Below are 14,393 nucleotides of genomic sequence, written 5' to 3'. Positions count from 1 at the left end.
TCCCCTGGTGCAACTTGAGGCTGTTTCCTCTTGTTCTATTGCTTTTTACCTGAGAGAAGAGACCAATCTCCTCCTGTATACAACCTCCTTTCAGATAGCTGTAGAGAGTGATAAGGTCTTCTTCTAAGTGGGCTTCCAAACCTTCTTGGCTGTCTACCTCTCTGGCTCTCATTATTGCTGGAGGAGCACTGGAATACAGCAGGTGGCATTTTGGGAGCGTAATTGCCACTGCCTCATCTTGATATGGGCATTACTACATTTGCCAAGCATAAGCCAGACCCTTCTTTTCCCCTAAGGAGAAAAAACGATTTTTTTTCTTTTTTTTTTTTTTTTTCAGGGGAAAACCTGCCTCACACACAATCCCTACTCCTTCACAGAAGGACATCTGCTCTGGAGGCTGCCAGTGAGCTGTTGACTAAGAGCCCCCAATGCTGCTCCGCCGAGACACCGCGAGTCTCAGGTCTGGCGGGAGTCCGAGGCGGGCGCGAGGTCTGGCGAGGGTGAGGTGAGGGTGAGGCGGGGCTGGAGCAGGGGCTGGCAGCGGGCACGGGCACACACACAACGCGGCTCCGCAGCCCTCGCCCCGCCCGGCCGGCCCCCTGCGGGCCGCGGCTTTGGGCGGTGGCCGGGGCGGAGGGAGAGGAGGGGCGGTGGCGGCCGGCGGCCGGAATCGTTTCCTGGGTAAGCGCAGCGGGCTGGGAAGCGTTTCCGGAAGGCTGGCCGCATCCCGCAGCGGCTACGGGCGCCTCCGGGGCGGGCGGCGGAGCGGAGCGGCGGGCAGGTGCGCTCGGCGGCGGGCCGGGAGGGAGGAAGAAGGGCGGGCAGCGCAGCGCAGCGTGTCCCGCGGCTGAGCCCTCGGTGCGCGGCCGCCCGCGGTGCCGCCGCCCCGGCCCGCTGCCCGAGGGAGCGGGCAGGAGGCCGGGGGAGGGTCCCGTCGCCCTTGCCCGGGGCGATGCCGGCACATCCCCGCCTCGAGGGTGCGGGGCCGGGGCCGGCCGGCGGTCCGCTGCCTTCCCCCGGCGTGCAGGAGCGCTGCGGTGCTGCCGCTGCTGCTGCAGAGCTGGCTCCAGCCTGGGGCGAGCGTGGGCTCTGCGCCCGCGGGCGGCGAATAGCAGCGGCAGCCAGTCTGGTTCTGCTGATGGTGGTGCGGTAAAAAAGCCTGAAAAGTGTCAAAAATGCCTGTAGAAGTACCTTTTAAAAATTATTATTGTTGTTAGAACGGGCTTTTGCGAGTTCGGCTCTGTGATTAAGTCGCAGTCGAGGGTTGCAAATGGGAGCGTGCAAAAAAATACAGTCCTTGGAACAGAACATGGACCCCATGAATCCCACTTGGAAGTTCTCACGAATTTGCTTGGGTCCCAAGGCAGCGACAGAGCTACTTCTGCTTGCAGCTAGAGAGAGAGTGAATTCAGACAGATAAAATGGAAAGTGTAGTGGTTTGTATTTGTACTTTGTTGCTTTGCCTGTTTGTTTGCAATGTTTTTTAATTCTCAGGTGGGCTTCTGCTTGCTGGGAAGGATAAGTGTAGTTCTTGGCTTTAAACTCAAAATAACTAAAATGAAGAAAAAACCCCAACCCTGAAGTGGTGATAGGCTTGTAGGCTTTTTGCATTGTGGGTGCTGTTGGTAGCTGTACATGGTAAATGGTACCTGCAATCAGTTGTGCAGGATGACAGTATCTGCAGCAAGTTTCAATGCTTCACTGAAGGTCTACTGTGTTGCCCCAGAAGCTGAGGTGTGGGTTGCTGCTGAGCTGCTGCAGCTTTACTGTGTCCTCTGGCTCAACGGTGTGTTCCTCTAGTTCATTCTAGATCTGACATGTCATCGTCCTACCATCTTATGCTCTAGTATGTTCTGAAAGACTGAATGAGTTGTCTGCCTTGTGTTTAAAACTATTTTCTACCTGCATAATTGCATTTAGTGAAAATAAGTCTGCAGATGTCCTAGCACTTAAAGAGAGAAACATCCTCTTATGGTGACCTTGGGACAAAATCTTGGCTGATTAATTTCTTTGCCTGGAACAGTCGTATGGAGTGTGGGTATTTTTGTTCTTCCTTTACTTTACAGCAATAACTGTTTGATGGAATACTTTTTGGCTTGTATTTTTGGGATTTTTTTGCCATCTAGGGGAAATTGAGATCTGGAGAGGACTCTTTGGGATGAAGAATAATTTTTTCATGTATTAGGAAGAATATGTAACTTGGTAGTAACAAGGAGGAAGATTCTTGGCTCTGAAACAGCATGAGTGAATGTGCCTTTCCCAGCAAGAGAGTCGTCTAAGCAATAGATTACAACTGTGGGAATCATTTGCTGGGAAATGGAAAGCATGACTTGGAAACCTGTACTATTTCTTTTGGTTTTGAGTTCTGCAACTAAGTTGGGAACCAGTGACAAAACTGGTCATTTTTGCTGTGGTGTTGAGTAAACTGTGCTGTGCTCTTCCTCAGGAGGGATGGTGACTTCCTTAGGAAATGCCTGAGGAGCCTAGAAAGGTCTGCTGCAGGGTTTAAGCTGAAAAGAGTGGTTACTTCAGGAGCTAGATAAAGGGGAATTTGAATACTTCAGATTGCCTACTGTAAGAATTTTTTAGCAGAGATTGTGAAAAACTAAAATGAATCCTGGTAGTTGGTAGGTTATGGTGAGCAATCAACTGATTACATCTCCATCAGATAGCAAGCTCTGACCTAGGATGTGTGGTCACACTTGAACAAATCATCTGTGCTGAAAGCAAACCGTATGTATTCCACTTGCTGGTGGAAGACAAAGTCTTGCCTTTGTTCCCTACTGCAAGCAGGGAGCTCCATTACTGAGAATGGTAGAGCAGAGCATGTGCTGGGTGCATTGGATCGTTGCAGATCAAGCTGCTGCTGCCTTGCTGCTGTGGAGAAAGTAAAGGTAATGGTAGACTGTGTTTGGCCGGGACACTGGCAGGAGGGGAGGTGGGATGGGTGCAAGCTCCTAGGGAGTGCCAGGCACAGGTTCTCTCACCTGTGCTGTGGGTGGGACAGGTGCAGACTGAAGCTGGAGAACAGAAATGCCTCCTATTCCATAGGACATGAGGAAAGCCCACCTTGTTTAGCCTAGCAAATGAAGCCTGAGAGGGAATATGATTGCAGTCTGCAAATACAGCAGGGATATAAACACTAGAAAGGGCAAGGAGCTATTTAAGCTAAAGAACAATGTTGGCATGAGAACAAATAGATATAAACTGGCATGAATAAACTTAAGTTAGAATTTACACAGTTTCTTCCCTAAATGGACTGAGGTTCTAGAACTACCTTCAAGTGGGATAAATGGAAGCAAGCCCCTTAGCTGGCTCTTGAGGATATACTGAGGAAGTCTGTGTTGTGTGCTTGGCTGTGGCAATAGGAAATAAGGCTTGGTGACTCAGGAAAAGCTTTTCCGTATGTCTGAGTTAACATAGATTTTCTGCGCTAGAGTTTCTTATTTTTAAAATCTGACATTCAAAACTGGCATAAAAATGCTTGCTTTACAGTTTGTATTGCTGCATAGAAAGGATTGCAGTGTGCTTAGTGGCGACTTTCTGAAATGTTTTGCATGTTAGTTTTTTTCCCCCCTGCAAAATAATGTGTTGTCTAACAGCTGCATGTAATTGTGTGGAAAATCCTTTTTCTTTAAATCAAAACTGTGCAAAAGGAGACTGTACGTTTGTGCGTGTGAGCTGCTTGAGCTTACTAACCTTCAGGTTAAAAAATGAACTGCAGCAAACCTCCCCCCCCATATAAGTAATTCATAAATCCTCTCAAGAAAGATAAAAAAGCAGTTCTTGGGGGGCTGTACAGCAGACTCAGATGCTGTGAACTGAGACCAGTGCTCCAAGCTATGCTGTGACTGGAAAACTGGAATAAATGAAGTTAAAGCAAATTTGAAAACAAGTCTAGTTGAGCTAGTTGTGCATGGGATTTGTCTCAATTTGCTGTCATGCAGAATAGCTGAGTTATCTGGCATGGTGGTTGCAGTAGTTGAACTTGTATAAAGTCTGTAGTTGACTCTAAAAATATCGTGTATGCAACGTGGAATAGAACCAGCTGTGGATGCTGTATAATGGGTACTGTGTCAGCAGTACCTGACTGCTTCTCAGAGATGTAGTAAGTATAGAAATGAAAGAGCAACTCTTATGGGCCAAAGCAAGGGTCTCTTGCCATCAGGAGAGATGAGGGGCTCTTTCTTGCTGACTTATACTTTAGGCTGATCTATTCCCTGCTGAAATCAAATGTGAGAAAATAATGGAGAGGTGGAAATGGGTACATTTATGATGTGCTTCTTTGACTCTGTGACTCACATCCCTTTTGCAGGGAAAAGGAGACCTTGGGACATGTATAGCTAATGCATGAGGCTGCAGTTCCTGTTCTTGCTTCTCCAAAGCCTCTTCCTGAGCTTACAGGTGGTTTTGTTTTTTTTATTTATAGGTTTCCTATCTTGCGCCCTGCAAAGGAATGGGATCTTCTTGTCAGTCTCCTCCTGCCTCTCTCTGTGGGCTGGTGGGATCCAGACTCAATGACCAGTATCTCAGCACCTCTGTGCTCTGTGCCTGTTTCTCTTTCCTTGTCTCAGTATGGCTTCGTGCAGGCAGAGGAGTAATCCATGATGTCCCCAGAGATTTAAGGAGCAGAGGGTGTTGTTGGGATGCTCTGTGTGGTGTCCTGCTTTCCTAATTTTTTTTCCTTCTTCAGCCTGCTTCCTTTTTAATTTGTTGTTTTCTGCAACATTTCTTTTTTTTTTTTTTTCCTCTCCGTGTAAACAGATATCCAAGGAAAAATAAGAACAGGATGCCCTTTTTCAAAACCTCCTCTATAGATACTCTCTGAACCTCTCTCTGTTCTCAACTTGGCATTGCCAGAGTTAGGTGCAAACTTTCCCTGTTTCAAAACATTTTTGGTTCCAAATGCATATCTACTCTGTCTGCAGCCTCCTAGGACCTTGTTGCAGCCTCTATGGCCTTTGCTGCTTCTCCGTGGGTCTGCTTCTGCTTGGCTTCCTTCATGTGGTGACTCTTAGCTCTTGTGTGGCAGAGATGGTTAGTAATCCTGTACTTATGCCATTCAGGATTTTGTAGGCCTCTGTCTTCCTCATCAAGTTGCCTTTTGACCTGCCTGAAGAATTGCCTATTCAGATATTCTTTGTCTGGAAGCCATTCTGGACCATGAGCAACCTCTTGCAGTTGATCCTAGTTCTTCTTGTCACTTTAGGATGGGAGGATCAGGGCTGTATACAGTTTTCAACATGTAGGTGAGCTTTGGGGCTATACAGGGAAATAACCATGTTTTGTTTTCTTTCTTAGTGATTTGTAATGTTTGATTTGCTTTTTGGAGATTTCCTAGAGAGTTAATTTCTTGAATCTGTGAAACTGAAATGTCAAGATGTTTCTTAGGAGTATGGTCAGTTTGGAATCCCACAGTGACATATAGACATGGTTGTGTCTTTCCCATGTGCATCTTCTTACATTTCTTGTGTTTATTTGGATTAGCTTTCCTCTGCACCCTTATTGACTCAGTCTCCCAGAGGAGACTGTGCAATTCTTCACATCTTGGCCTTTCTACTATAATACATTTTTTTATCATCACACTTCCTCAACTCACTGTTCATCCCCCTTTCCTTGTCTCACATGAATGTGTCAAGCAGCCAAAGCCTGAGCATATGTCTCTGCCAAAGTTCATTGGTAACTTCTGTTCACTCAAAGAAGAGACAGTTTACTCTTACCCTTATCCTCCTTCTATTTTTCAGCCATCTATCTCCCTGCATAGGACCTTTTCTTATTTCTATCTGCCTTATTTCCCCAAAAGCCTTCCGTTTTTTGTAAGTGATATGGTTGATATCCTTTTGGAAGTTCACATGGGTCAGAAGGAACGGGTGTACCTTGTCCACATTTGGCACCTTTGAAGAACTCGGAAAGGACATCTCTCTGTACAAAACTGTACTGAGTCTTGTACAATAGACAGTTTATCCAGATGACCAAATACTCTCTTTTTATCATTAGCATCAGTTGAGTTAATTAGTATCCCAGTAGGGGTGTTAATCTTTGCAGCTCTGTATTCCCCTGGAACCTTACTGAGATTGTTGTCTCTTTTACCACTTTCACCTTCTTCAAGGGGTGTTTCAAGCGCAAGATTGCAGAGCTCCGCTCCGTCAGAAGAATTTGAAGGAAGCATTGCAGACAGTGCCCTGAGATTGCTAATGAACACTTGTTTATCTGTGCCTCATCTAAGGTCCTCGTTGCTGAAGTCTACTGCCAAGGGTATAACTGCAGACCCTGCAGCAAGGCGACTGGAAATGAATGTAGGAGTCTGTTCTGACAAAGACAGTGGACACTTGGCCTCCATCACTTGCAGGATAGTGAATTGACCTTGTGTGGTGGGCTTTTTATGCTTTAGAAAGATGAAACTTGATTTACCTGGAGATCTTAGATCAATCTCAAAGTTCTGTTTCCCGGCGTCAAAACCATTCTCATTTTTTAGCTGAAATGCGCTGAGCTTCAGTTGCCCCTGAAAATGTGTTATTTGTTTGTATGAGCATTTAGATGGTGACTTTTACTGCTGAACAAACCTTGCATCTGAGTATAACGCTGATTAATCCCTTTTTAAAGTGGTCTGCATAACAATTAGGATGATTAACTAGATGCAAATTTCTGCCTTTATCAGTAGTCTGCGCTGCATTTGATGCTGAACACTGATCTCAGATGAATGAAGTCAGATGCAGTTTACTCTAGGAATTCATGAATGTACTGCTAACTTGAGTAGTAGTGCCTTGAAAGTAATAATATGTGACAGAGGAAGGTTTCCTAGAAAATAAAATATGCATATTTTTGCTTCTGATCTCAATACCATATAGCCAGCATTGGTAATTCTGGTTTGTTTTGTTATGAATAATGCTACGGCTGTAAAGTACTTTAAGCAAACTCCTGGAAGACTTATATTTGGCAGTTTAATCTGTTGGACTTCACAATTTAACCTCTGCTAAAATCTCTGTGGTGTCCTCTCAAAATAGAGTTGTAACTCAATGATTTATTACTGTTTGGCTGTCCTTATTTTCTGTAGAAAACAGGAACCTTTCACTCTTTCCTTTGTCTTCCTTGCTGGATTATGTTGCACCCCAGTTAATGTATTCTGTCAGACAAACATCAATTCTGCCTGCCTTTGAGAAAACCCTCCTGGAAGCACTAGTCATGCTTTGCTGTGATATGCTTTTAAGCAGTTTTGTAGTGTGTTTAGCTGTTTTGTTAGAGGTTATTTTTTGTTTCCCTTTAGTGCAAACACAGTTTAATTTTCAATTGCACCAAAAGGAACATTTCTAAACTACCTCTGCAGATTCCAAGTGTAGATTATGTGTTTAAAAATACCCTTTGGGTTTAATATTGGTACTAAAATATGCTTCATGAAGTACTTTCTTGGTCACAACTGATTTTTTTCTTATGTCTACTAGCTGATTATGGAGGGACTTTTCCCAATGTAACCATTGTGTGTGAAGGACAGATTCCAAAGGGAAGGAAACTGGCAGGCACTAAATGTTCCCTACCTTTATGAATTAACTTGTTTGAACAGAAGAAACTACCATAAGCTTTACGTATTTTGTTGTTATCTGTTGTACAAACATGTTTTTCCTTTGCAGTGTTCTCAGGGTAGAAAGCCCTCCAAACAGTTATTAAATGGCAATAATTTGGTGTGACTAATATTGGCACAAATTAGTTAAGCCTTTTTGGAAACCTCGTAACTATAATTTCTCATCTGAGTTGGAGGGAGATGCTGCAGGGTGCTTACTGGCCAGATGCAGAATTCAGAAAATGAGGAGATTGACATTAAGCCATCCTATGTATTTAATATAGAATTTCATTATAAGGAACTGGAAGCAGTAGTTTGGGTAAATATGACAACGAATTCATTGCTCTCGTGTTTACACTTGCCTTGTTAATTCTATTTGCAAAGAGGATTATTGTTAGGAAGAGGTATTTCTTAGCAACGTATTGAATTGTGTAGCTATGGAGGAAGCTGTGAAGAGAACCAGCATGACAGATGAAAGGGAACTGCAAGGAAGAGAAATAAGGAGGAGGATTGCCCTCCCATGGAGAGTTTGGCACTTGTCAGATTAAATTAGGATTTAAATGCAGCATAATGGAAAGATAGTCTAATTAAGTTGTTTAAATGAGTTGAAGATAAGTACATATAGGGCACAATCTATGAACTTAAAGAAAGATTTATCTGGAAGTAAATACAGTAGGGAACCTGGGTATTTGGGATACATATGGTCTTAAGGAAACCTCCAGCACTACATGATGACCTTGTCTTGTCAGCATCCTGCATGCCTCCTATATGAGCAGGAGCTGCAGGATGTCCATGTTTGGTTTTTTTCCCTTGATACCCATCTGGGTATAAAACCTCTGGGGGACTGTTAGGTCCACCAGGCCAGGCACCCAGATAGAGTGGCAGGCTTGGGGTGTCCTGGCAGTTTTGTCATGGGAAACTTGTGTTTTCCTGTGGAATGGCTGGCCCTGGATGTGTGCTAAGTCAATGTGGTGATGCTGGTCAGCAGAAAGGGGAACAAGGTAAAAAGTATTAGGACAGAGTTAAGTTTTGGTAACTCCCTTTGCTAGAGTGATGTAAGGTATTTCAAAGCAATGAAAGTAATCTATGCAAAAGTTTCCTGCTGTTTTTTCTTCCCTCTTGAATGTTTAAGTGGTCATTTTTCCTTCATAAAGCCATTTTTTTCTCTGATGCTGGAAAATATAGGAAATGGAGAGCAGGCAGAGTTTGTGTTACCATACCAGGAAAGTTTGAGGTCTGTTTTACTATCTTTAAACATATGGGGAGATGGCCTGCCACTAGGATAGAGAGGGGCTAGTGCTGCAGTGATGGAGTAGGTACCTGATTTCTGGGGAGGAAGAGGGATGGTGTGGAGCTGATGTGGCTTGGAAAGTGAAATGCAGTGCTCGTAGAGGAACCATACAGTACCACTGGTCCTTTCTGCCTTCTCGCTGCAGCTGTGCCGTCTCCTCTGCCGTACGGCAGAGACCTGCGTGCACCGATGTGCACCATCCACAATGGTCCCGTATTGCTTTGCCCTTGTTGCTGAAGGACAGTACTGCAGTCCAGGAGAGGGGTGTTTGCCCCAGGCGTGGAGGAAGTGGGGCAGGAAGCTGGCCTGCCCTTGGACAGGTCTGCTGGCCATGGAGGGCCAGGGAAGGATGAAGCGGCACAAGCATTGCCAGTCCACTCCTTCCCATCGCTGCAATGGGAGCAGGGTGTATCTGGGGAACTGGAGACTTTGAAGCCTATTAAAGACGTTGATAAATTAAAAGCCCATCTTGATGATACATAATTCCATGAGATAGCTGTGTGTATGGTGGGTGTGTGCTTGTGTAAAATGCTAATACCCCACCCTTATTTTGTGTTATCTTAGCTGACAGTATGGTATCATATCCTCCATTAGTTACTGTTAAATTCTTACTATGGTTTGGGACTTCTAGAAGAAATTGAAATGTTAAAAAAAATTTTGCCTTTTAAGAAATTAAATTTTACTCTGATATTATCTTCTCCCAAAAGTATAGATGTAAAAGTCAACTTAAAAATACAACAGAAATGGAACATATACTGATAGGTAAAAGGAAAAGGGAAGGTTATAAAGGTAATTTCACTTGAATCTGAAAGATAGCGAGAACTGCCTGCTTGGGAAATAACTCATATTTTTAGAGTCCTGTGGGAGCCTGCTTGCCTTTTTTTTTTTTTCTTCTTTCCTCTCTCCTTTTTTTTTTTTCCCATCACAGTTTAAGAAAACAGTCAAACAACATGAGAACCGTCAGTGAAGAGAGTCGTTTAAGTAACACAGCTGTATAAGAAAAGATGCATGTACTCACACAAACAGGATTTTTTTGGGTTTTTTTTGAGAAGTTCTACATTTGTTATCTTGAAAAAATTCTCAAATTTAGGAAAAATGTTTGGTGACACTTGCGTATTTGAACAGAGAAGCATTAAAAAAGAAACATGTTTCTAATTATTTGATGTTTGCTTCTTGGAAATGTTTGAGATCAGACTTATTGTTAGATAACTTTGTAGGCTGGTAAGATGACTACTCAAGGATATTGAAATAACACAAAGCAGTGTTGCTTTAAACATGCTATTATTTAAGAGTATGCAAGAGCTGCTAGCAAACCATACTTCACTGTATAAGTGTGTTTTAACCTTATTTTTATAATCTTTGCATGCTGTTACATCAGCATTGGCATGTATAAACTTTTTCCATAAAATATCCTGTATATTTCCCTTTGCAAGTATGGATTTAAACGTGGGTAAACACAATGATCCTATATATGTCAAAGTGTAGGAAGCTCTCTGGTAGAGGCATATGAGTGTTTAGGGACCAGTAATTCTTTTTTGAAAACCATTACAGATATGTCCTTATGTGATAAAGATGGTGCTGTTTGCCAGGGAAACTGCTTAAGGGTTCCCTGGGAAATTTGTCTTTGTAGCCTAACAGCATGTCAGTACTTTGATGCCCTTGTATTGAGGTGTAACTCTAAAGGCAGACCACAGAAAATTCAGATATTCTCAGTGATAGGTCTGTGTGGGGAAGGGGGATCAAGAGGGGTGATTGGGAGGCTCTGAGGGATGTCAATGAGGCTTAATGCCAAGGATGTCCTGAAGTGATGGGACCCTCAGAACATTGTTAAAGGTTTTTACCTCAGGTGGAAATCATATTTCTGTTGTTTCCTATCTTGCTTTTGGGCTAGAAATCAGCCAGCACTACTGCATGCTGGTTCTGAAATACAGTCTCCACTCTCTGGTTTTGGACAGCCAGTACGTAGCGACAGATACAGTGATGTGATGTGGTTTTACTTACTCATTTTTAGGCAGAAAAAAGGGGAGTCCCTCAGTGCCTGCCTGGTCCTACCACCAAGTCAGGAGGTGATGCTCATTCTTCTCCCTGCTCCCCAACTTGTGTGCATGTGTTGCAGTGATGAGAACAGCTGACAGGCAGGATATGGTGAGGTGCATCCCTAAATTTGTGACAGACCTTGCTGGTAAGAATTGTATGAAAGTGTCTCTCTGGTAGCAGTGGCTCTGGTGACCCTTGTAGCCCCAGAGACGCAGCAGATGAGAGCTGCCTCTGTCCTTGCTTTGCAGTAATCCAGAGGCTTTACTGAGCAGTCTACCCTGCCAGTCTCTGGAGAGAAACAGGAGTTGGCGGCTGGCTGCCTGCCATCCTGCAGCACAGTGCCTTGGTCTGCTGCTGCTAAGCCAGCAGGTAGGAGTGCTAGCTGGATGGAAAACATTTTGTGGGATTTATCCAAAACAAATATCTAATTTTGCATGGGTGAGGCTGAAATTCTTCAGCTGCGCCTCTTTCCACAGCAGAAGAGAAACCTGCCTTCCTCGCAATGCTTTCTCAAGTTCTTGTGCATATGCAAGGTAAAATGATTGTTTTCCTAAATTTAAAGCTTGTATCCTCCTTCTTTGAGTTCTGATGGATGTCTAGATTTATACTGCTTTGGAGACCTGTTTGAAGACGTATAACCCAGACTTCTCTGAACCTTCCCCAAAAGGTTCACATGGAGGTATTTAGCTGCTTTCTTTGCTTTTTCTTTGTGCTTCTACATAATCCTTGAAGTGTAAATATAGAGCTGGAAAAAATAGCACTTGATCTGGTTGACAGTATGCCAGCTTGCAGTGGGACTTAAATTAAGAAATATGAGCTTCTGCTATAAATCAGAAGTTTGAGCTTGTAACCCCTTAATTTTTGGCTCAATAAATCCTATGACTCCCAGAAAGCTGTTAAGGTTCATCTCTGTAAGTCCTGAGGATGTTTTAAATCTGTAGGTTAAGTAACACATGTGCAAGAGTTTAAAATAAGATTGCTAGCCCACACAATATTCCAGCTGTAAAACCAAAACTGGACATTGTGGGGCTGAATCAGGAGATGCTGATCCAACTGCAAACCTAACTAGTGTTAAGCTTTAGCTTCTGCTGCCTGTACTATTTTTGCTGTGGTATAGGGATGGAAAATTCACAGGTTGCTGATGTTTGCACTGGTGTCATTAGTTCTCCCAAAGTAATGGGGTGGATACGTTTTGCACAGTGGCCTCAGACTCTAGTAGAGCTTTCTTGCCTGGCACATGATATTAGTACATCCTGAGTTTGCCCTGCTGCTGAGTGCCAAGACTTGAGAACTTCCTCAAGCAGCCAGTGTTCAAGCATGGAACTGGGCTTTCCCCATTCTGGGGTTGCTCTTTGAGCTGAGATTGCAAGCAAATGTTTTTGGCATGGGTAAATGCAATGTGCTGTTATGGCAGGATGTGAATCCTCCTTGCAGAAGGTGATCTTGAAAGGAGGTCTTCAATCCTGTAGCATGTCCATCATGGTAGAGAATTAAGCTGAATTTGCATAGATTTTTAAAACTGACAGAGGAGATGTTCTAAGGAGAGTGATGTGTATACTCTGCAATTCCTTAATAAAGATACTGATGCTCCTAAGGGCTGGCTCAGGAAAGGCACCTGCCAGAGGGTTCAGGTGGAGGCAGGAACTAGTACATAATCAGATGAAGAGGAATTACGCAGAGGAGCTAGATGATGAAATCAGCTGCAAAATGCAGCAGTAAAATAAGCCTAAATCACTTGCGTGGAGTTAGGCACTAATCTCCATATAAAACTCCTCAATGGAGCAGTGGGGAGCCATAGTCTGTACTAAGTACAATATCAACACATTTAAAGGTGTTTTCTAGGTTTCTTTCTTTCCTTCCCTTGTCTGTTCTGAGCACAGGCGAAGGTTTTTCCTGAAAGATTCTAAATGCTCAAATTGGAGAATAAATGTGTTTTGTTTTGCAGAAACTGAAGTTTGTGTCTAGGAATTTTACACATAAGCTACGTTCTTTGCATTTTCTTGACTATTCCTAATGCAATAGTGTCTATAGCTTTTATTATCTCTAATTCAGAAGCTGATTCAAATGCTTTCATGGCACAATAGGGAGTTTAAAAAGGCCATGAGAGACCCTGTGCAAAGCTTGTCAAGTGGCCACAGGTGGTTGGTAAAAATGAATGATTAAAAACCAGTGTTTTCCAAGGGTTTGTAAGTTGAATGTGACAAACTCATTGATAAGCCCTGTTTCTGCCTCTCTCAAAACCTGTGGGTGAAAGAAACTTTTCTTGAAACAGCAGTGTACACATGAATGGTTGGCTCTTGTGGAGGCTAATATTTTCTTACCTCAGATTGTATCTGCACACCATATGGAAAACAGTGAAATTATTTCTTACTTTTGAAATGGATGTTTTCATAGCTGTTAGCCATAACTAGAAAGCAACACAATATTTTAAACTTAATAAAGTGCTTCAACTTGAAGCAAAACAGTTCCATTAAAGGATTTTCAATTGCAGAGAACCTCACAATTTGACAAGATGAGAATAAGGCAGCTGGAGCAGACTGGTTTTACTAAGTGTCTGAAAGAGGCAAAGCATCGTAGTAAAATAACAGTGTGGGGTTTATACTTGTTTAAATACCTTCTCTGTTGGTAGCAGGTATTTAAAAAAAAAAAAAAAGGCAGGTCTATTGGGAAGTCTAACTCTAGTGCTGTTATCTTAAGAGGCACCAGAGATGGCTTCAGAAATTGAGCTTACTGTAGAATGGCAGCTGTCAGAATCAAGATCAGAAAATTTGCTTATTGCTTCTGAAGTGGAGTAATCTTAGGAGGCTTTTACATGCTCATTTCCTTCCTTTGCTCATTGCTTTTTCATGGTATAAGAATTTCTATGTTTTAAACCACCTTTTTTGTAAAACCTTTATCTTCAAAAATAAAAGCATAGTATTTATAATGTTAGAATGAGGTTGGCAGCTTTTAATTAGATGCTTTAAGTACAAAGTTAAGAAATGGCATACCAACAGGAATTTTTAGATCTTCTGGTTTTCCTGGTGTCACATGGATTTCTCCATGTTAATATAACTTGATAATTGCTCCCTTGACCCAGTTACTCTTTTTATGCTTTCCTTTCCACACCGAGTCAGACAAGCACAAACATTTCATGTATATTAGAAATGAGAACTTTTGTCTTCAGAAATGATTCATAGGACACTGTGGAAGGGGAGAAGGGAGAACAGCAAGTCTTGTCTCTTTTCTTGCATTCTGAATGAAATTGTGTAGGCAGATGCTGTGTTTAGGTCCTGTCACACTGATGGGGTTTTCACTGTCCTCATGCTATCCCTGAAGAAAGCTTCATTGCTTCCACAGTGTATTGTAGCAGGTTAGGTTGCTTGGAGAGGTGGGATCTACGATAATAAAAACTTATGGGGACCAAGCAATATGCAGAACTGGAGAAATACAGAAATGGGTTTAGGAATACAGCTAAGTGAGAGCTGCCCAGATGTCTGCCTCATGTCCTCTGCTCTCTCTTCTCTTGAG

General features: G+C 43.0%; 1 protein-coding gene across 5 annotated transcripts in view; it reads left to right on the top strand.

The window, feature by feature from the left end:
* Positions 1-631: 631 nt before the first annotated feature.
* APBB2 (amyloid beta precursor protein binding family B member 2) overlaps positions 632-14,393 on the top strand; it is a 181,900-nt gene continuing 168,138 nt past the window's right edge. For 2 of the 5 annotated variants that reach the window (XM_032684726.1, XM_032684722.1), the window contains exon 1: positions 677-781. The gene's annotated coding sequence lies outside the window, so the exon portion shown is untranslated. Of the gene's footprint in view, positions 782-14,393 lie in introns of all 5 variants that reach the window. The other 3 variants (XM_032684724.1, XM_032684725.1, XM_032684734.1) reach the window with 3 other exon arrangements.

Source organism: Chiroxiphia lanceolata, chromosome 4 (genome assembly GCF_009829145.1).
Source record: "Chiroxiphia lanceolata isolate bChiLan1 chromosome 4, bChiLan1.pri, whole genome shotgun sequence".
NCBI classification, from domain to species: domain Eukaryota; kingdom Metazoa; phylum Chordata; class Aves; order Passeriformes; family Pipridae; genus Chiroxiphia; species Chiroxiphia lanceolata.
Note: the sequence above shows the minus strand (reverse complement) of the source record. Positions and strands in the feature narration are given on the sequence as shown.